The sequence below is a fragment of the Camarhynchus parvulus genome, chromosome 1 (assembly GCF_901933205.1).
Source record: "Camarhynchus parvulus chromosome 1, STF_HiC, whole genome shotgun sequence".
NCBI lineage: Eukaryota > Metazoa > Chordata > Aves > Passeriformes > Thraupidae > Camarhynchus > Camarhynchus parvulus.
Window position 1 is genome coordinate 55,249,281 of NC_044571.1, and position 24,617 is coordinate 55,273,897.

A 24,617-nucleotide genomic window follows, 5' to 3' on the forward strand; every position below is an offset into this window, starting at 1 on the left:
TCATTTTTCAAGTATAGATTTATACCAAACTATTTCAATTTTAAATTCAAAGTACAAGCCTTGATAAATTCAGTTTTTCTGACTGAAAATAGGAATTAATTTATTTACAGTAATCACTTTCATATATCTGTTTCAATAATGAGAAATTGAAGCAAACTTGCTTCTTTTTTCTCCCATTTAAAAATTAAAAATTCTATAAGTTTTTAGTATTTTTAAAGTAGAAATAAAAATCAGAAGTGGACAGAAAAGAAATTATAAGTGCAGGATTAAAGTAATTAACAAGATTTTTATTTATTTCTCACAATTTTAGCAATTCAGTACTCATATAAAAAATGGTTTTTCTGTCTGTTGCCTCAATAATTATTGATGTGCAATACTATACTTCTGTAAAGATTTTTGGAAATATACATTTTTAAACATAGAAAAAAATTAAATTAGTGAAAATGCGATTGAAGTGGGTGTTCTGGTTTAATAATAACAATAATGATAATAATAATAATAATCTTCTGATTATCCTTCATATGCTAGTTATGTCCTTGTTATCTCTTTTGCCAGCAAAGTCCTTGTTACATCTTCCCTCACCAGAGCAGTCAGTGTCAGAGGGTCAGAGGGACCAGACCTGAGTCTCCACCTCTGTTCTTGCCTTGAATTTCTCTCTCCCACAGCTTTTCACTGTACCTGGGCCAAAAGGTCAGTGGCATACCCAGCTCAACTTTTGGAACTGTCTCATCTCCCACAGCTCCCCTCTAATATAGAACATTAGTAAATATAGAGCTACATAAATGTTTAATGCATTTGTTTAGTCCAAGATTTGTGATCTGTATGCAGCCTTGCAAGATAAGTGTACAAATACCATACTAGAAAAGTACAGAAAGTAAAATTATGTGAATACTTGAAAGATTTTCCAGCAGTTCAAAATAAATACAGAAAAAATATTATGTACATTTTTTTTTAATTTGACTGGGGTTTATTTTTTGTTTTGTTTTCACAAAAGCTTACACATTTTTCTGGGAAATAGTTTAGAGTCCAAAAAATGTATTCCTATCTGAAAAATGTACCTATTTTCATTCCTTGCCTTTTTTCTGCACACAGAGTTATACATTGTGGAAACACTGATAAATTACACAATTCTTTCTATACCATTGTGATTCAGGGTTTCCAAAACATCATTCACTTAAATAGCCCATCATCATCGTCAACCATTTGTAATCTGCATACTATTCCTACAGGGAACTAAAATACCATGTTCACTTAAATGTTGCAATTTCTTGGCATGATAGATAAAATACACTGATTGAAAATGAAATGAAGGAAACTACTGTAAATGCAGAAAATGCTTTTTTTTTGCACCTAACACTGCCAAAAATTACCCCTAAAGAAAAAAAGTCTACCATTTCATTACAATTTCCTGAAAAGGTTTCTAAAAGCTATCATGTGTTTAGGGACAATGTAGTAATTTTGAAATACATGAGTTACTGTTGTTCACATTTATTTTGTATTTCTTACAAGGAGGTTGCTTGCCCCCCTCCTTTTTTTTAATGAGAAATACTTTGTTTGTTTCTTTGTTTGTTTTTCCTTTGAAAGTGTCAATAGAAATAACATGGGGTTTTTGTTTTAACTCCTAATTTCAAAAATAATCGGAAGGGACAACTATGCATAAAGCACAATATACAATCTTGCTAGAGACTGCCTACATCTTCACAAAAGACTTTGATAAGAATAGTATTTAGAATTAATTTTGGCTATTTATTTCTATCATTGGCCTTTTATACAAGAGATATTTGAATAAACATAGAGTTCATTTCTAAAGAGATTTCCTGCCTGCATAATTATATCCCCAGCTAGTTATAATGCTCTATTTGCAACAGTGCAAGTAGATGAGAAGCAAATTGCTTTGATGTCACAATAGAGGTTATTATTTCAATTGATGTACCATCATTGAGAACTGTTAAACAGAAAAAGAAGAAAAAAATTAGTTTTTTGGACACATCCTTACCATTTGAAATCCAATTGAAAGAGTGACAACGATGGAGAAAAAGTTAAAAATATAGAATTATTTTCTTCTGGTGTAGTACTTTGTGTTTACTTAGAAAGAGATCTTAAATCTTGAAATACATAATTCTCTACTCCTTCTTTCCTTGGTGAAAAACAAACAAACAAACAAGCAAACAAAACAAAACAACAATCCCTCCTCACCTGCCATTTTTTTTTTTCTCTCAGGAATACACAAGACATTTCCTTCATAGAATCATAAAACCTTCTGAGTTGGAAGGAACCCATAAGTATCATTGAGCCCAGCTCCTGGCCCTGCACAGGACTATCCCCAAGAATCACAACCTGTGTTTGAGAGCATTGTCCGAACACTTCTTGAGCTCCATCAGGCTTTATGCTGTAACCACTTCCATGGGGAGCCTGTTCCAGTTCCTGATCACCCTCTGGGGGAAGAATAATTTTCTAAAATCCAGACTAAACCTCCCCTACACAGCTTCAGGTCATTCCCATGGGCCCTGTCACTGGTCACCACAGAGAAGACATCAATGCCTTTGCCTCCTCTTCCCCTCACAAGGAAGTTGCAGATGGCAGTGAGGTTTCCCCTCAGCTCCTCTTCTCCAGGCTGAACAGACCAAGTGACCTGAGCTTCTCCTCATACAGCTTCTCCTCAAGGTCCTTTGTTGCCCTCCTTTGGACACCCTCTAATAGCTTCATCTCTTTCTTACATTGTGGAGCCCAAAACTGCCCTCAGCCCTTGGGGTGAGGCTGCCCCAGCTCAGAGCAGCGCAGGACAATCCCCTCCCTTGCCAGACTGGTGATGCTGTGCCTGATGGATAGGGTTGGCCCTCCTGGCTCCAGGGCATTGCTGACTCATGTTCAACTTGCCATTGATGAGCACCCCCAGATTTCTTTCCGTGGGACAAATTTAGTGAAATTTAAAGATGAGACCACCTAATATCTTTTGTGCTCTAAGATGGATATGGGCTAAAACATTTATTTGTATCCACAAAAAATAAAAATAAACCAAACAAATTTTAAAATGTCTGAGAGCTGGTCTCAGTGGTCAGGGGAGCAGGGTTTTTTTTGAGAAGTAAGAGCTAACACAGAGATCCAAAAAAGAGTAATTTAGACATTGCAATGTTTGTAACTGCAAAACTTAAAAGTCACCTGGCTGTAGGCATGCAACTCACCACCAGCAAATTAGGCATGCAGGTTTTCTGGAGACAGTTGTCAGATTGCCATACACAGCAGCTAGGGTGCTAAGCTATGGGTCAAATAGTAATATTGCTATTTCTTGCATAAAATAAGAACAAATATCTCTTTGGAACCATGACTCAGTCTGCGACTGTTTTCCATGTTTCCAAGACAATTTCTATCAGGATTTTATACGTCTTAGGATATACAAATGGGTAAGGAGAGAGACAAAAGCCGAAGTTCTTTCTGCCATCTGAGTATTCCTGTGGCTACAAAAGCATCTGGGTACACGAGATATTCTCCTGGAAGGTGAAATGAGATAAGATGGGTTTAAAACCTTACTAGCTAAAATCTATTTACCACCGCTATGTAGTCAGCTTAGTATAAGCAGATCCAGTCGAAAGTTTTATTTTGATTTCTGCCTAGAAAGCCTGCATACAGTGTTCACATTTTCTAAAATGTGAACAAATTATGTGTTAGAAATATAAATGTTTACCATCTGCTAAGAAGCTTCTGCATTTTATCCTGTTGTTCCTTTCTCCATTAAAAAGAAATTTGATTAATAAGCAAGTCAATACTTAACATAAGCCTTCACAGTAATATAATGGTTTAACTTTTTGATTTATTTCTGCAGTATATCGTCATTTAGATTGGACCTTCTTCACAGTAGGTGAATAGAAAAGGAAAATCTGAGGAGGAAAAGGCAAGATATGATTAAAAGTTTGATCCAATGTACATGAAAAAACTCAGTAATTTTATGGGCTTTAGATCTGGCAATTCCATGTCTAAATATTTTGAGAAGCAAAAATCCCTTTGTTCAAAGGAACAGTTTATCTATGAGCAAGAATCAAAATGTATGTTGTCTGTGCTAAACCAGGACTCTAACCATAGAGGTATACATACTGTTTTCATAATAATTTTGTTTGCCAAAATTCAAGGAACATTTCATCTTTGCAAGATCACATACTAAAAACTTTCTACTGCAGCTCTAATTCAGAAAAGTGTGATTCTTAAGTCTTGCATCCTAACTCTGATGCAGTAGTTCTATGTTCCTTATCACAAAAGTTCAATATGTTTTCTTCTTAACTTTTTACTGGGATTATATCAGAGATAGTGGTGGGGGACAATGTAGGTAAGAGAGAACTCAGACTAAAATCCATTTTGCTTTCTAAAAAATATATGGCAGAAATCTGGGTGTGACTCAGGAAAGCATGCAAAAAAACCCCATGCATGAGCATATCTTACAGTCTGGGGTTTCTTAGTATCAGATATTTGTAAAGGTATTACAGAAAGCAGTGAATTGGAAAGGAACTGAATATACTTCATTTTAAATATAGCTTTCCCCACCTTCACAGAAAATTTCAAAACCTGGTAGATTTGCTTATAGAGAAAGATACAGAAAAAATTCGTATCTACAGCAGTGCTTAAAAAGAAAATATCAAACCCTCCCTCACTACTTACACTGCATTTTCAATGTTTGAACACTTTCTTATGGACTAACACTTTTATTACTGGTGTGGTTGATGACCTTTGCACTGGTTTATAAAGCACTTACAGACCTGGTTTATTGGTGGACAGGGCAAGTGTGAGTTGAAGGACTGGACTTGGCAAACTTAGAGGTCTTTTCCTACCTGAGTTCTTTGAGTCCATAAATATTTTTGGTTTTCTCATATTATGTTGTGTCAGATATTATGTTGCATGATTATATCTTTGGCATTATGCTGCAGTTAAACTCAGGTTGAGACCTTGTTTTTCTTTATATGTCCCTAATGCAAAGTGGGTTTTGATACTTTTACATAGTTCGATATCACCAAATAGGTTGAAATACAGCTGTTCTTTTTCCTTGTGTTCATACAAGACCTTGAAAAAATAGAAACTCTCTTTTCTTCGTGGAAGGGAAGAGTGACAAAGTGAGAAGGAAGCTGTAATCCATAATTATTCTGTTAGTTACAGGATAATTTCTTCAACTGTACATGTTTTTGGTTTTTCAGCCTTGGAAATGGACAGAATTAATCATGGTTACAGAAAAGTTAAGATTCTTTTTCTTTTGGAAATGCTTCAAAACTTCATTCCAGATTTGGTTTTTTTGGTGTGTGTTAAAACCATGCTTTTCTTAACCTGGGTTATAGAAGGAGAAACCGTTGCTTTTCCAGTATATTAACATTACACATGTAGGTTTTTGCAACAGAAAAACAGCATTTTATTAGTAAAGTTCCATACTGATGCTGTATATTTAAAGTAGCATGCCAAACATTTTAAGAAGAAAGTAAAATAGACTCTTTCTTTATAAATATTGTAACTGAGTATGAAAAGAATGGTATGTGATGATTAAGAGCATAAACCAGGCTTCATATATAGATGTGCTTAAAATTCTCTGAGTGCTTCTTAAATACCATACTCTGTTGTACTGTAAAACAAACAAAAAAAAAAGTACTATTTCTTTTATATGTAATTTTATTAAAGGATTTAGCACCTCCTTTTCATTACTCTCCGCCTATTTTGGTAGGGATAAATGCAATTCATTCAGGATATCTGTGAACAGAATAAACCCCCACTCCTTGTAGCTTTTTTGTTTCTGAACTAAAAAATATCTCTTAGGAAGAAAATTTCATTAGAAAAGAAATCCAAATTTAATTAATTTCATTTTCTTCCTAACTGCATTCCCATTGGAGGTGAGGTACTTAATAGAAAACTATCCTGTTTACCTTCATGTCCTTTCCAATTTTCAACCCAGCTAAGCTTTGGTATTCCTAACTCATTATTTTTTCTCCCTTGTCAAGAATTCCTTTTAAAATTTAAGCTCAATTTGGAATTCCCTGTTTATACCAGCTGGCCTGCCTTAGTTTCTGTGCTTTCTTCTTGTGCTCTGAAGAGGTCAGTCACAAAGATTATCCAGTTCTCTCAGGCCCCCCTCAGGGCAGTGTCCCATGCTATCCTCTCATTCAACAAACCACAGTCTGCTCTTTCAGATTTCATGGTTATGACTCTAACACATCTTGGTCACTCCTCTCCACAATCTCTGTTAACCAAGGCTGCTGTAAACATAACTTATTCAGATAGTTTTTCCCCTTTTTGAGCAGCAACAACAGGTCCAGGAGAAAATCCCCTCTATACAGCTCAGAAGCATCTGCATCAATTACCACTAACACAGACCAGAAATTTCCTAGATTATTTGTAATCAATTATACTACACATTCTGCACCAGTCCAGGTGGCTGAAATCCTCCATGAATACCAAATCTTGTGAATGTGGGGTTTCTTCCTGTTGTCTTCAGAAGGCTTCATCTACTTCCTTAGGCATAGTTGGTACTTGTCTTGGCACCCTACCTGTCCTCTGACTCTTACCTACAAACTCTTGAAAGTCTCATGACCTTTCCCTAGCAAAAACCCCTTGCATTCCAACCACGTGTTTACATCTCACACTGCCCCCTTACCCACCTCAGCTGTCTTTTCTAAAGCTCCCCTCTGCATCTATCACAATGTTTTGTAATCCCAGTGATGTAATCTCAGCAGCTGCACGTTGACTTTTAATTCCCATTGTTTGTTTCTGATGCAGTGGGCTCCAGTATTGTAAATACATGCATTGCTCAGCCATATCTAGGTCTGCTTCATCAGCTTATGAAAACAAACACATTTTCTACTCATGGCCTATCCGGTCTTAAATGTCATCTTGACTCAAATTTTCTGCAGAAAACTACTTTGTCTCAGTTCTTCACTTCGGAGCATTTTCTTCTCTCACCATTGCATATAAAGTCATACAGAAAAGTAAAATATATCTCCATGGTCACGACTACTTCATTAATTCATTTTTTGCTCATGAAAAATAAGTGTATTTATTCTAGATATTGTGGGAGGCTTAAGCTCTTAGATTTTTTGGACCTGGTTTTATTTCCATGTAGTTATACTTAAGGACATTGAGGTATGTGTTTGGTTTTATTTACATATCAATTTTAAATAGATTTACAGTGTTTGGCATTTCCATTTTAATGTACATCTGGCTTTATACAGTAATTTACTTATTCCAGAAGAAGAGATATACTACCACAAAACCAAAAAAAACAACAACAAAAAAATTCAGATTCAAAAATATTGAGGCAAATTTAACACTGAAATAGATACACAATTATGTGTCTTTGAGAAACATTCTAAAATAAAGAGGCTATTGAGAATATCCACAAATGAAAAAGAAAGTTTATGACTGTTATTAAAAGTCATATTAAACAGCTATTCTTCTTGTAGCTTAATCAAAACATACTATAATTGAAGAACTGAATTACAAATCTTTTTCAGTTGCTAAACAGAGACAATTTGAATAGGTACAATTTAGTTACCAGCTTGCTCTAAAACCCATCAGCCAGTAGAAAATTTCCTAGTGTGTCCTAGAGTCCTCAAGGATGACGTCAAAGAGCAAAGTCTGCCATGAAAAATTATTCAAAAATGTGTTTAACTAAACACGCCTTTGACATAAATTTACCATGAACTTAGTTGTATCAAGTTAGATTTTATTAATAAAATTTAAACTGTGGACAATATAAGAATTATTGTGGCTTTTATAAAATTAATCCTTTTTATTAAGAGAAAACACACTATTTACCTTTTCTAATAGAAAGAATGGGCCTCATAAAATACACGGACAATTAAGGACAGAAATAATCTCCATCAGTATTTCTCTTTTATTGCTGTACCTCCTGGCTTTTCAGTAGATTTAACATCTTTGTTTAGAGTTCTTTCAATGCCCAGAAAATGTCTATTCAAATTGAAGATGCTGTCCATTATTGTCCATGGTAAATGTATTTAAAGTGCTAGTAGTAGCTTTGGGAAATGCTTTTGTATCCTGTTGCCAACTGTTTCTATTTTCTGTTGACAGTGGTGTGTGTTGTAGTAAGTGTCTTGGTTTGGAAAGACAGGAGTCTGCTAAGGAAGGCAGGAGCCTCCCCTGAAACTGAGAATGTAAACCCTCCCCACCCCTCCGAATTGCTATAATTTTAAATTAAGGGGCTCTCAGGCAAAGATATGGGAGCAGGCAATAACAGTTCTTTAATAGGGAAGAAATAAAAAGGATAAAATAAACAATACAGTCCACTGGAACAACACTGACAGAGTCAGAACCCAACCTGACACCCTGTGGGTCCAGGTGTTGGTGGCAGTCCGATTGAAAATGTGGCTGCAGTCCTCTGAAGTATGAGGTGTGGTTCTGTTGGAGCAAGGGGAATCTGTAGAGAAGAATGTAGTCTTCCTCTGAAGATCCAGGAGGAAAAGGCAGCTGCTGTTCCTCTGGGGAATCTCGTGGAGAACAAAACTGAACTGCAATTTCAGAATCGCAGAGTATATGGGGTAGCAGTGCTTGGCTCCTCCCTCTGGGCGGAGCATCTCACAATGGGATGTTATAGTTCTTATCAGTCATGCACCGATATTCAATAGGCTGTTATCAGCGGAGGTCCCCTCCCGAGGAAGGTGTGAATGTGGTCATTCAAAGAGAGAGATAAGGCAAACTGCTCACTTGACAAGGTAATAAGCCATACAGATGGTAATGGAAAACATCTTGCATGCAATCTTCAACAGTAAGACACAAGGAAAATTTCTAGGTTTTGTCTAAGAACAGGACTGACATCTTCTACCTCCTCTGTCAAGTCTGCCCATCTATAACACTTTCACACTTAAACATTTGGGCTCTTTCTTCTGTAAAGGTCTCTATTGTTTTTAGTGGGAATGAAAACTCTATCATGGATACAGAGACAAAGCTTTGAATGTCATTCATTCCCTTGCTGCAACTCTGTTAGGTAGAAAAAAAAATTCTTTATAAGGAAAGAAGTTCTAGAGGACCAGATGGCTTCTTAGATAAACCTTGACAGGCCAGAAGGATGTGCTAGTTCTTCCTAAAATAAAAGCTCAAGAAAGTTTAAATTAAAAAAAGCCAAACCTCATATGACAGCATAGGCTGAAAACCAGCAGACTTGGATAGAAGTTTGCATTAAAAAAGGCCAAATGATCCTGGCAGACAAAAAAATTGGACGTGATTCAAAAGTGGACTCTTGCAGCAATGAAGGCCAACCAAACAGAAGGATGTATTAGTGATAGCATAACCACAATGAGTTGAGGAATTGATTGCTACCCTTTGTTTGTGAATTATAACCCTGCATCTAGAGTACTGTATCCAGCTTAGGTTTCCCAGTTTAAGAAAGACAATGAGATGTTTGACCAGAATTAGTAAAGAGTCAACAGGATAATTAGGGGGCTAGAGAACATGACATTCAAGAAGAAACTACAGGAGGAAAATTTCTTCAGCCTGAGGAAAAGGCTAAAGACCAGCCTAATTACAGTCTTTATCTACCAAATGGGAGCCTACATGCCAAACAGACCCAGAGGGTTCTCACAGGTGCAAAGTGAAAAGATCAGAGGAATCCAGCTGCAATACGCAATATTCCAATTATGTATTTACCATTTAATTATTTTCTTCTGTGATAGCCAAGTGCCTCAGTTGTTATCCTTGGATATATTTGAAATTCTACTGGACACAATCCAGAGGTATCCATTAGGTCTTGAACTTTCAGGTTAGATCAGACTTCAGTTTTGGTCATTTGCTTTGTAAGATGTTATTCTGTTATCATACGTTAAAAGAAAAATTCTTCAGTATAATTGTATTATTTTTACAGAAATAATGAAAAAATGCCTTCTCTGAGATACTTAAAATATCTAATTAGGGCACTTACTATTCAAATGCTATGATTTTCTTTGTGTGTAAACATGCAGAACCCCTTACAACAGAAATGTACCTATTAAAACATCCAGATTGGTACTTTTTTAAACATACTTTCACTTCCACAAATAATTTTTAACACATACTTAACATGTGTTCACAATTTCTTCAGTTATGTCCTTTGAGCACTAACTCAAACAATCTAATTACAACTGTTTAATGCCCAAACCATGTGAATTTCTAAAATCAGGATATTTTTTTACTCTTCATGTTTCAGATAGAAAGTTTTTTTTTTTAAATTTATTTCAACAAGGACTTCATTGTGGCTACAGAAGCTTCGTAAGGTATTATCATCAAATTAATGAAAATCATTAGAGATTGATCTTTCAACATCAAAACATTAACACTCACAAATTTCAGTGGTCAAAACACATTATTTTTTATAGTCTGTAATAGTTTGACATTGGCCAAATGTCAGGCACCCATGAAAGCCACTCACTCACCCTCCCCTGCAACAGCAGGGCAGAAGAGAGAAAAATTTAATGAAGGGTTCATTAGTTCAGATAAGGACCAGAATAAAACACTCTAAGGGCAAAATAGGCTCAAAGTAAAGGTACAAAGTGAATTTATTGCTAAGAAAATCAGAGAAGGTTAATGACAAATAAAGTGAGACCTTAAAAACAACTTTTTCCCCTGACGCCTCCCTCCCTACCGACAGCACAGGGAGACAAGGCATGGGGGTTTTGGTCAGTAGGTTACCCAAGGATTTGTTGTTTCCCTCATATGTTCTCACTTCCTCCTCCTCCTCTCTTGCTGGAATTCAAATTGCACCACCATTTTGTATTGATTTTCCTCTTAAATATGTTATCACAGAGGTCTTACCAGCACCTCTAATTGACCCAGCCTCAGCCAGCAGCATATCCATCTTCAGAGCCATCATAGATCGGTTCTGCCAGACATGGTGGAAGCTTCCAGCAGCTTCTCACAGAGTCCACCCCTGTGCCCACCCCCACCACCACAAACCAGGCCATGCAAAATCAGCGCACAGTCAATGTGTTAGATATTTACATTTTCTTTAATAAGATTCACAAGGCTGTAACTAGCAGCTAGCTAAAGTTATATTGCTTGTACAATCAAATCAGGCTAAAACGACATATATGTGAAAGATATACAGCCTTTTTCCACGCACTTTCAGTACCTCAGAAGCCATATTGCTCTCAACAGTATAAACTATATCTATATAAATATGAACATTATCATTAGCTTTGGATGATATCTACTTTAAATGCATACAACAGTTAAAATGATCCAAAAACACTGGGTCAAGTGTATCAACTTTGACAAATTTGGAAATATTTATTTGTAAGAAATAAATGTGTGCATGCAAATAAGCTTCATCTGTGTTTTCTCCAATTTTATACTCAAATATCTTCATGATCAAGCTTGAAACATTCAATGTTTTCGCTAATTTTACATCTGATACCAGACCAATTGTTGGGCAAATGGATTAAATTTTATAAAGAGCTCCACAGTAATATTCATCACCTAGCATGTTCTTAGCCATTAATGTTTTATTCCACTAATCAAACACTTGTCAGCTGTGCAGTAATGAAACAGCCAGTCTCAGGATGAAGGCAGATGCAATACTTCAATAGATTCCCTTTGTAGTTTCTTGGGATTACTAATTTATATGTCCAAATCATTTGCTTTTGTCTCTTGGATTAACCAGTCAAGCAAACCCTATATTCTTCAGTTTGGTATGTATTCATGCAAACAAACACACACACATATATATCTGTTAAATATATACATGATGGTGAATATCTATTTTCTAATGGATAAAAAGAAAAGGTGAGGAGACAGAGTAAAAAGAAGAGGAAGTGTAAATAAGGAATGCTTGTGAATATATTCACACTGAAATTAAAATGTTACTAGGAAATTTGACATTTAGGTAGAAAGGTGTCAGTGAAGAGAAGAAATCAAATATTTAAAAGCAATGCACTTTTATTTTGGTTTAATGGGATCAGTGAATTAGATTGAAAGAAAGTGAATTTCTTTCTGGATCTTTATCACAGCAATATCAGAATAGTGGAGCTTTGTAACTTGTAATCTTCAAAAGCTCATCTTGTACTCTGTCTGACTGCACTAACTGGTTACATGGGGTCATGTCTCCTTTGCTTTGCCTTAAAATTCACCATAGCATAGAGGAACTAAGAAAGATCCAAAGGAAGACTAGACATGGTGACACCCTGATGAAGAATCTCTGAATATATTTGCCTTAAACTCATAATAACATTGAAAGTTTTTCAGAGTAACAAAAAATTGTGTTTTGGTCCATTTCTATGAGCAAATGGACTGTTTGTTAATGCCTGCTCTTAAGAGTAGAAAACCATGAAACACTCAGACTTTAAATACTTCAGTAGTTCAAATTATTGCCTTGACATAGGTATCAGAACATCTGGTAAATCATGTTAAGTACAGCCACAAGTATGTTTTTTCTCTTTATACCTTTATTAATTTTTTCTTGACTGCACTTTTCCAGCAGTAGGTTCATGTTCACAAAAAATATGGAATTTTGCATCTCATCTAATGTCAGTAGTTTAGCTCCCACATTCTACTAAGCCACTAGTTAATATGTATTATTTTTCTCCTGTTACTGCTATTTATATGAAAAATAAAAATAAATTCTAAAAACCCCTAAAAATTCATTGCCTACCATAAATTATTTGTTTAACTATGTTTCCTAAATTCTTAAACTTTTAATTGCTGGAGACTATGAAATTAAATGTGGCAGAACAATGTTTGCAGCTGCACTTAAGTACTTGTACATTTAAATCTCAGTGTCTTTGAAAAGAATTAAGGCAAAGGACAAATGTGTTAACCAGGCAAGGATTGGTTTTATTCTGCAATGTATGACATCCTCTACTTATTCAATGTTAATTTACCTTATATAAGCAAGGTCTGTTTTCTACTTTTGATCTGAATTAGACAGAAATTTCTTTGTTTCATAGTGCGAGAGGTCAATTGTTGAAATGGGCTGATTTGAAAGGTAATAGAATTGTTATCCTTTGAGATATTCAAGACTCTTGGTTACGACCCTGAGAACTTCATCAAACTTTGAAGCTGGTTGCAACTTTGATTTTGGCTCCATTTAAAGCACATATGGACTGGACAACCTCTAGAGGACGTTTCCAATCAAAATTATTGTAAGATTCTATGAATTTGATGGACTGAATTATCTCCAAGTAGTGCATCACCCTTCTTGTAATCAAGAATGCCAGATAATGACATTTTATCAGTTTCCTTTTCTTATTTCCTTATCTTGACAGAAGCTGTTAAAGAAAAAGAAAACTCCATTGGAAAACAAGTTTGCACAAAGCCACAAACTGATCTTGAAAAATAGGAAAATAGGATCAGTAAGAGTAGAATTCCAAAAAGCAAAGCAAGAAATTACATCTAGTCTAATTTGCAGTAGACTAAGATTTTTGAAATTAAATAGATTCTTCATTTTACCCGAGTATTGCAAGATGAGTAGAAAACAAATTTCTACTAAAAATTGCTACAAAAGAATACACCAGTTGTGTGTAGGTCACACAGTAGAAAATTTTGGTAATGAAGGTAGATCCGACAATTTTTTCACCATACCCTAGATGGTTTACTAAAATTAATATTTTAATCATGTTATGGGAAGAAAAAAAACAAAATAAAAAATAAAATAAAAAATAAACTAATAAAATAAAATAAAATATTTGTTGTGAGATTAAAAGTTATAAAGTTCTAATATGTGAAATGTCATGACAACAATCGATGGACTAATGAAGCACATTTAAATTTCTGTGAATATAAAACAGTTCTAAAATTGGGAAGATCAAATTATTATTAGACACTCAATATATATAAATAGCTAAGGAAAAAGATTAAATAGTTCTTATAGAAATCAAGATTGAAAAATCTATTAACTTTGAAACATGAGCATGGAAGAAAAAATATTAGATCTGTCAAGATTCAGGAAAATAATAATTTTCTTGAGTGGAATGTCAGAAATTAAATTAGCCCAAAAATCTTCTTTCTGCCTTAAAATTAATTACAGATCTTAAAAAATTAGTGAGCTTTTAACTATCTTCCTATGGTAGAAATTATTGATAAACATTTAAAAAATCATGGTTGCATCGTTTTGGTATCAAAAATACATTTGATGTATTCTTGTAATTTTTAATGCCAAAAAATTAAGAATAAAATTTAAAAAAATAACTTTAAAGAGATCTGTGTTAAATTTTGTTCTTGCAATTTCAGCTATTTGCTATAGACTAAGAAACAATAGTGCATTTCAGTCATACCATATAGTTGCATGGAAACAAAAGAGGAAATGTTGCATTGCACACTAAAATTTCTTTCTCCTCCTTCTCTTTCTTCATTATATGAGATCTCTTTAATACATTTATACTGCTAAATTTCTGTGGAAATATTGCCTCAAACAAACACACAGAAGTGTTGCTTCCAACCATAGGTCTGACCTTTTAATGTTTAGGTTAACCACTGCTTTTCTCCTTCATCATTTGCAATAATTTCACTCTAGTCTAGGGTTTGGCTTTTTAGGAGTTTACGAATGTGGAGTACACAAATTAAAAACAGACTGCTTTTTCGTGTTATTTGTATCTCATTCAATACTTCTCCAACTGACAGCTTCATTTATAAACCTGCCAGAAACTGATGGGTATCATTAAATACATGATTCTACGTTGCTAAATCGTAACAAAGATTATGTGGTTTGACACTAATCTTTGACTTTGTACTTCTACTTTTATCTAAATCCATCTTGATTTCTAATTAGTGTCTGAGAATGTAGAACTTGTGCTTGGGCTTAAGGACATATCTGAACAAGATTTAAGTTTGTTTCTGTTCTTCATTTTTCACAAAAGGAATAAGTGGCTGAATATAATTAAGATTTGTTGCAATATGCATGACTATCAGGAGCTCTTGTACTTCATTTAATTGAATTATAAAACTACTTGTGAGAGAAAACACAAAACTGAAACCAAAGGCTATTTTTCTTTTTGTGATAGCTTCCTTGAGAGCAAGTATACTGAGGTCAAGTAAAAGGAACTTTCTTTCAGATAATGGGGCATTACTGTGGAGAAAATATTCTGAAGAGAAAAGCCCTTAATCTAAATGTGGCCATTTGTGCACAGGCTTTATATTTTAAAAATACTACTACTGCTACTACAGCTACTACTACTAATTATTATTATTTTTATTATTTTATTGTATTTTATTATATTTTATTTTTATTATTTCAATTTACCATCAGGTCCAAATTAAATGATGCAGCAAATGACTGGAGAATAGGTGAAGAAATAACAGTTGCTTCTCTCTGCAATGAAGCAATATATTTAATAAAGAAATTATTTTCTTATTTGGGTTTAATGAGAAAAAACTCTTTGCACATATTGCACTTTAATTATTTTGAATTGACGTTAATTAAAACAGCAGTTAGGCTCCTTCCTGAGAGCAGTTAAGCTCTGAGGAGGTGACCGTGTGTCCATGTTGGGGAGGAGGTGCATTATCAGGCAGGATTTGTGTCTCTGATTCCCAGACAAACTAGACTGTAAGACCTGATGGATTTCATGACAACCCATCTTTCTGTCATACACTGAGATTTGCAAGTCTCATCCATGAACAGGAGGTGCTTCAGATCTCACTTGACAAGGTTTCAGACTCCAGCCCATGCTGAGCATTCCAAACTGGGAAGTTTTTTCCTACCCTGCAAAGTAAAGAAAAACATGGAAATGCAGGAGAGATATCTTTCTGATACAAGAACGCATTCCATATTTTAAAAAAATTAACTTTGAATTACAGATGATAACAGAACTTTTATTCTATTTTAAAATAGAATAAAAGTTAGTTATAAGCATTTATAATTCAGAGACGATAATTCTTATTAAGAAGTAACTGAATATATGTATTTCAAATAGTTCTGGCTCCTGGAGATGATGGTTAGTACTGATATTCTTCTATTTCCTACATCTTGGGATAAAAGAAACTATATTCTCTTTTCCACTGTTATTAAGAACAAGATCCAGAAGATTTTTTCTTTTAACTCTGATTGTCACAAAACTGCTTTCCTGGTAATAGAGTTGTTTTGATCATATTTCTAGTACTACAAGCCCTTATCTTACAGAACAAGAAATGTAAACAACAACATAAGGTTCTGTATGGTTTACATGCAGAATTGCTTTCTTCTGTCACCTGCCTATGAATCTGAGACAGTGTGCCACATACTGAAGTTGCTCTTCAAGAATGAATGCATTTCCCACTTTGCTAGTTTCTCTTGTCAGTGGGAAATTAATTTCACTGTTCTTATTTGGAAAGTTATCAAATTAGTTATTCCAGGTATCAGGACATTATAAAAGCACTTCCTGTTTTACGTTAAAAAGCTGATAAAATATAGTACTTGGAGTGTTAATTTGTATTTGAGTTGCCAAGAACTCCTACTCAGGAGTCTGAAGCACAGTATATGAACCCTTTTAAGAAAAATAACTGGTTTTGCCATCACTGGATGGCAATTAACTTCAGAGCAGCCCCTATGCGCAGTGGTGACATGGCTGCAAGATCTCTGTTATTTCATTCTCTTACAAAACAAAGCATTTAAAGGTGCCTGGACAGACTGAAGGAGTAGTCCCATGGGAATCCAAATTTAGTAAGTCCAAGTGCAAAATACTGCATCAATGTGTAACTATATGGGCTGGGAGATGAACAAATTGAGAGCAACCCTGCCAAGAAGGACTTGGGGGTGCTGGTGGATAATGGCTGGACATGACCCAGAAATTTGTGCTCAGCCTAGAAAGCCAAAAGTGTCCTGGCCTGCAGCAAAAACAACATGGGCAGCAGGGAAAGGAGAGGATTCTGCTCCTCTACTCCACTTCGGTGAGAACCCACTTGAAATGCTGCATCCAGCTCTGGGGTCCTCAGAACAAGAATGATGTTGACCTGTTGGAGCAAGTCAAGAGGAGAGCCACAAAGATGACTAGGGGGATGGAGCACCTCTTTTATTAGAAAAGGCTGAGAGTTTGGCGGGTGGGGGGGGGTGGGGAGGCTGTTCATCCGGAACAAAAGAAGGCTCCAGGGTGTCCTTTTTGTGGCTTTCCAGTCCCCAGAAGAAGCTGGAGAGTCACTTTTTACAAGGACACGTAGTGAATGATTTTAGACTGAAAGAGGGTAGATTTAGATTAGATTTTAGAAAGAAATTCTTTACTTTCTTTAGAAAGAAATTAAAAACGGTGGGTGGTGAGGCACTGGAACAATTTGCCCAGCAAACCTCTGGAACAGTTCAAGGCCATGTAGGGTGGGGTCCAGAGCAATCTGGTCTAGTCAAAGGAGTCTCTGCCAATGGTGGAGGGCTGTAGCCAGATGATCTTTAAAGCGCCTTCTAATGTAACCACTCTGTGTTTCAATAATCTTACAGTTAGTTATAACACCATGACATAAAAAGTAATGAAAATCTTAAAAATCTGGAGAATATTTTTCATAGATGAAGACCTATCCCTCAGAAAAAGAATACTACAGGTAATTTTAGCAGCTGTAAATTCTCCTTTCCAACTTCCCACTACACAAGCTGCTCCTTATACAACAGGGCAATGGTTAAAGAGTGAAAGGTGTAGCAAATGAGGGATAGACAGGCTGAGTGAAAAAGCAAATGGAAGTAGACAGAATGTACACAAGAGTGCTAGAAATACTAAAGAAAAAGCAGTCTGGAAGAAAAAGATTCTGACTCTCTGAGATAAACTGAGCATTTTTTTTTCATATGTTCCTCAGAATATATAAACATTTGTTTGCCAGTTTGTGTACGAGCAGCAGTAATACACACTTTACTATGCATGAAGTTCTTATTGACGGAGACAAAAAAATCCCAGAAATAGCTGTCACACTTTTCTTAATACTCAAGCATAGTTATCTGTCTCTTTCTGCTGCTTTTTATACAACCCTACTGTTGGAAATGGTAGAATCAATAGTTTTTATAAAATGCAAACAAAGGATAACCAAAGTTTACAATCATTCTGTTCATGGGGGCTTTCTTTATTGTTTATATGAAAGCATGAAGACTTAATGGGTGTGTGCCATATGATAATAACAGTATTGACTTATTGTATCAATAAGAAACATACTAATAGAGAGAAATTCCTTTCACAACTGATCTTTTAAGAAGCTATTTAGTTAATGGACATTCATGAAATGAAGTGTGTAAAAACATGAAAACTGCAAAATTCATTACTTGTCTCTTTGTCTTGAGATATTTTCTTCAATGTCTAGCCATCCTTATTAATTTAAAAAAATATTTTGGTTTGGATATATTTTATTTAAACTTATGATTGGATGATGTTAGGAGAAAAACAAAAACACCCCAACCCACAAAGACAATCTTTAATCTTAGCCATTAGTTTCTTTAACCTTGTCCAAAACCAAAGCTAGGTGTTTTTAACGTTGTTAACTCTGGAGAGTTACAGTACTGTATGTCTCTCTTGGATGTTTTCTTCTAATCATCCTGTACAGAATGATAGTCTTAGATTTAAAATAGGTCAATTTTCCTCTATTGAGCCTATTGCTGACAATTCTATATCTCACAATGCTAAATTTCAACAGGATGTTGTTGGCATAATGATAGAGAACACTTTTATGTTTACTTTTATTCATTCATACAATACTTGAAGAATTCTTTACTAAAGATGGGCATAGAAATAAACACTCATAATTACAAAGATGGGAATACCTTAGGAGATGTGATTGTGCTATGAACATTTTTTGTGGTTTTTGTGCAGCTCAGTTCCCCCGCATTGCTAAATATAAATTAGTTTTATATCAGGATATCAGAGTGGAGTTCTCTTCTGCATGACAGAAGTGAATAATGTGGCATCTCTGAAAAAGAAAATTCAGTTTGATTAATTATTTTCCACATCTTAGGGTTGCTTTATTTGTAATGCTTCAAGCAGGTTTACAGTAAGTCAGTGTTCCACTTGTTAAAATAGACATCACTGTAGACGCAAAGTTCTCATAAGAAGATGAAGATAATTTAAAGAAGAAAAATATGTTTGTGGATCTGCCGCAAAAAAACTTGAACCAATTAGATTATTCATATTAACCAATAGCATCAGAACTCTTTCTTCTCAGAATATTTGTGGCATGCTGCTTTAACAGATACAATCCTGCACCATCTTAAAGGAGACTACAAAGTATGTTTGAAAATGGTGAGTAGGAAGCAGATCTAAGGCCAGTCTCATTAATTTAATGTCTAACTGTGTTTTTATTCACAGTGGTCAGGTGCCATAATACTTTGTCATGTCTTTATAAAAATGGACTAGTAAATTATTCTCGCTGCGCTAACAGGTTTTTCCAAAAAGACATTTTGAGGACATGGTGACATTATTAAAAGCAAAAAGGACCTAGTTTTTTTCTGTGTTGAAAAAATATTCCCCTCGGTTAAGAAGCTGTTCAGCTTTTAAGATATTTCTATTCTTTAAAATGGAGGATGTTTAGAATACATCCAATATTTTTGACTCCAGAGAAAAGATAGCATATATTGCCTTGGCCCACCAGGACAATGTATACTCTCAGAAGATATGTAGTTTATTTCAAGAATTCTACTGTCATTCAAGATCTGTGAAATTTTATCCTCTCCAGTGCAATAGATAATTTAGCAAAATAAATTTGTTACCTTTGAAAGAAAAACAGTTCAATACATATGCAAAGTTTTAACTTTATTGCAATGTGGTGCCTATTGTTTTGTGCATGAAATCTAGCCCACTAATTTTTTTTACAATAAAGCAACAGATGTTGATGTTGAATTTTTTTTCTCTTTCTTTCTCTATGTTTTAAATAAAAGCAAGTAGCAAACGTGGCTTACATGAAGAATTGACAATAAATATTTAAGGTTTTCACTGGAATATTAGAAACCTAACACTGTTATTGAAATTGACATACCAGTTGTAAAAAAAGTCAAAAGAATCTGATTTGCATTTCCTCTAGCTTTCAAGCTTATCAGGGTAAGCATTAGTATTTATAATAATATTTCAAATTGTGTGTATATATATATATATATACACACAATCAAGGTCAAGGATGATAAGCAAGTGAAAAGACTGCTGCTGTTGTCTGAAAATCCTTTCAAATTAAAACTGGAAGTAGATATCTATATTTCCATCCTTTGTCTTTCCTCCACTATCCCAACTATAGAATGGTTTGTTCAACTCGTTAAATTTACTTCAATATTTGTTTTAAATGCCATTAATCCTCTCCCATCTCTTTTAAAAATAAAAGCAGAGATGAGAGTCATGCTGGAAAGAACTGATACGGTCATAATTATTTTCTTTGCTTTTCAGTGACATATATTGTAGTACTTTGTAGCTAAGGCAAGCTTGAGTGTAGCCTAATGAGGCTCATTATTAATAGTACTGTCTGATTCTGATACAAACTGAAGTTTTCCCCATCTTTGGATTATTATTTATAAAGGTTGAGCATGTAATCATTTATAGCAGGAGAGAACAGACAGGAAAAGTATAAGCAGCAAGAAAAAGAAGTGTGATATCAGAATAACCTTAAGCAACATTAAGGCAATGCTCTTTTGTATCAGGAACAGAAAGGGACCTGCTGTCATAGATGATACTCTTTTTCCATCATCAATATGGATAATTTTCCTCCTTCATAAAAATAAAGTGTCATTGTCATGTCAGATCATTATGTAAACAGTAAGGATTATGTACACTATTCAAGGACTGCAGTTGGGGTTTTTAACTACTTTTTAACTACTTTTATGAAGTATTTTAATAGGCATTAGATTTTTTTACTTATTTTTGAGCATAGGTAATAAGTATTCTGACTTCAGCAATAAGTATTAGCTGGTCTTCCAAATAATATTCAACTAATTGTTTCCATAGTTTTCTTATATTCACACACAACTTCCTTCACAACAGTGTCCATGCGTACTGAATGCTCTCTAATGAGAGGCAAGAGGTGGCCAAACACTTATGTGTAGAACAGCTGGATAGTTTCTGATCACTCAGTTAAAATTCAAAAATAGCAAAGAAGAATCAGGATTTGCTGAAGAAATTTTACTTTTGGGCTGTATTTCAAACTGATTATCTAGTGATCCCTCAGGGAGTGATATTTTTCCTGAACATCATTTAATAGTGTTCTCCAGCACCAGCTGTTATAAAAGTATCTTTTGCATCCCTTCAGAAATGTAGCAGTCATGGTGAATGTTTGAACAAAGATTTTATCTCTGATCAACAAAAATAATTCAATGCCACGCAGAAGTAATCTTTAAAATAAATTTTAATAAGAAAATTTACTGAATGTCATGGAAAAGTACAAATGAAACAGATGAAGATCTGTTGCAATGACTGGCATGCATGTGATTAGAAAGATGACAGAGAAAATACAAAGAATTAAGGAATCCAAACAACTTAGAAGGAAAGAAGATGAATGAATGGACAAAGATCAATAATGTCAAAAGCATGCAAACTGTCAGGCACCAGCAAATAACTGATTGATCCAGAGCCTGAACTAATTAAAGTGCCATTGGTCACCTGTAGCTCTCCAGTTCAAAATACTTTGTAGATTTCTAAAACAAACCTTGATCTTTGGAATCAATAAATAGATGGCAGTGATTCACTCAGAGTAGTATTCATCTGTCTGAAAGGCTTTCTTTTCCCTGTGAAGGTGGGCTTAAAGCAAGGTTTCAGCTTTGTTGTTTATCACCATTCATTGATTTCAATTCTTTTCACACCAGTGAAGCGTTATTGACATAAAAATATCCAAATAAACTATCCTAACACTTAGGGATTTATAATTCTTGTCATTCATATCTTTAGGTAGCTATTCCACATAATAACATATGTCTCAAATTGCATTTAAATGAATTACTTCTTATTGTACTGTTTTCTTCAGAGTTGTCTTTCATTTCTTTTCATAGTTATGTTACTTTTTTAATTGTCAGGTTCCTTTCCTGTTGGCAAAGGTTTTCTTGTTTCCTTATCTTCTTGACTTCAGATTAATACAATATTCATTAAATTCATGTCTTACTACATTTTTGCTGATATGAATTACAGGTTTTTTTTTTCCTTCCTTCCTTCTTCCTTCCTTCCTTCCTTCCTAGTCTTCCTTCCTAGTCTTCCTTCCTTGTCTGCCTTGTCTTCCTTCCTTCCTTGTCTTCCCAAAACTGCTGCAATGTGAGTCACTCCCGTGGACAGACACTCCTCCCAAAAATGCTGTGATATGGGCCACTCTTCCGTGAGGTGCAGTCCAAGGACAGGCTGCTCCAGCCTGGAAGCAGGGCCCTCTCTCTTCACCAGGTCCCCACAGGATCACAGCCTCGCTTAGGCATCCACCCCCTCTGGAGTGGGCACCTCCCCCATGGGCTGTGGCTGGATCTCTGCATCCCCCCCCATGGATCCCCATGGGCTGCAGGGGCACAGTGGCTTCACCATGGTCTCACCGCAGCCTGCAGAGGAATCTCAGCTCCAGTGCCTGGAGCACCTCCTACCCTCCTTCTCCGCTAGCCTTGGTGTCTCTGTGCTCCCCTCGCACGTTCTCACCTCCTCTTCTCTAGCTGGAATTAAAACTGTGCAACAACCCTTGTTTTGATTTTCTTCTTAAATATGTTATTGCAGAAGTGTTACTGCAATCTCGAATTGGCCCAGCCTTGGCAAGCAGCATGTCCGTCTTCAGAGCCATCAGGGATTGGCTCTGTTGGACATGGTGGAAGCTTCCAGCAGCTTCTCACAGAAGTCACCCCTGCTACCAAAAACCAAACCATGCAAAACCAGCACAATGAGGAAGACAGCCTAGATGTAGATGCCTGTGTAGAACATATTAACAGCTGAATGAGAAGAATCTCACTCAAACCTGAAATCAGTGAACTACAATATCACTGTCTGACTTCCTCTTTCAGTGTTCTTTCTTACTTTTCTTAGTCTTACTAATTTAATTTTGTGTTTAGTGACCTTTGCTTGTTTTGCTGAACTGAGTTTCTTAGATATTTGTGTCCCTCATATATTAGTTTTGTGAAATTATATAAGCAGATCTATCTACAGCACAAAATATGACTGAGGCAATATTATACCATGCACAAATTACATTAATAAAGTTATATTTCAAAATATTCTATTGTAAAATATTACATTGCATGTGTTTTTTGACGCTTTGTCAAAAACTAAAATCACTTGTATTAGCAAAATATTTATTTACAAGATAAAAAAGTGTTAGGTTTGAGCTCAGTAAAGATTTATCTTAATGTTTAAAATATTTTAAAATAGAATATCTATAATAAAAAGCATCATAAGAAATAAACTGAATTATCAGTTCAGAGATATATTGAGAAATTCACAGTTTAAAAATGTTTCTGGAACCAGGGCTATAAATACAGTTTGCTATATTTTCTCTCTGAAGAAGGAAGATTAAAATGTAACATCCAGAATTTTAAAAGAAAATTGATAATATATTCTGCATATTTATAACAACTGAGAGAGCATATATTTATTTTGAGAGCATAGCAATATATATCTATATATATATATTTACATGTACTTATTTCCAGCAGAAACCTTGAAACTCCAGGAAGGAGTATCTACTCCAAAATTGATAAGCCACTTGTGATCTCTCATGCCAATGTCCATGATACTTTATAGTGGTTTTATCTAATTTTTTCTGCTATTTTCATACCTAATGAATATGACCTATACTAGCACAGCATTAAGGAAATAACTTTTTTTGAAAAATGGCCTTAGCAAAACTGATGCAAAACATTTCTCAAGCTAGGTTCACATCACTGAGATACAGTTATTAGATTTTATTAATTTAAAATTGAGTCATGTTCCTTTATCAACATTTTCCTTCAATGTTGATTTGGTTTTGCATGGGTTTTTGCTTGTAAAAAAGTTTTAGATATCAGTAAATTTCTTCTTGACAGAAACTTAAAAGCTGAATTTTATGCCCTTTACATAGGTAGGAGAAGCCTTATAATGAAATGAAACATTTTTCTGCATGTGAAATCATCTGCTCTGGAACCTTAATCTTCATTTGTAATGAGTAATATTTTGAGAATGAAGTAGAATTTAATAACATTTTTAACAAAATCTAATATAAGGTATGTTCAAACATGTACCGTTGAACACCTATGACATTAACAACTTTTAAAGAGATTTTTGATGACCAGCCAAGCTGAGGTGGGTATGTAGCCCCAGTCATTTAACCAGCAAGCATACTGGAATTGAGAAATATAAATACAATGCCATAAATAAGTGATTTTGGTTTGCTTTTCCATCATGCTTGTCTTTTCTAGTGCATTTTGTGATAGGTAAGTTTAGTCAGAAACTGAAAACTATTTACAAGCCTTACAAATCTCTGTTTACAGCTGGCAATTTCCGTCATTAAGCCCTTCACCTTGGTTGTCAGTGTCTTACATGAATGCATGAAATGGGTTTTTTTGTTTTGTTTTGTTTAGTCTGGTTTGGTTTGGTTTGGATTTTTTGGTGTTTTTTTTTTGTTGTTGTTGTTGTTGTTTTGGGGTTTTTTTGGTTTTTTTTTTTTTTTAATTGCTTTATTCCAAGACTGGAGGACAAATTTATGAGTTTAACTGCCCTTGAAAGACCTTTTATTTGATCATAAAGGAAAATAATTGTTTTAATTAGAGCCACTGAGATGCCAATCTCCCAGCCTGAAAATATGTGACACTGAAAATGAACATT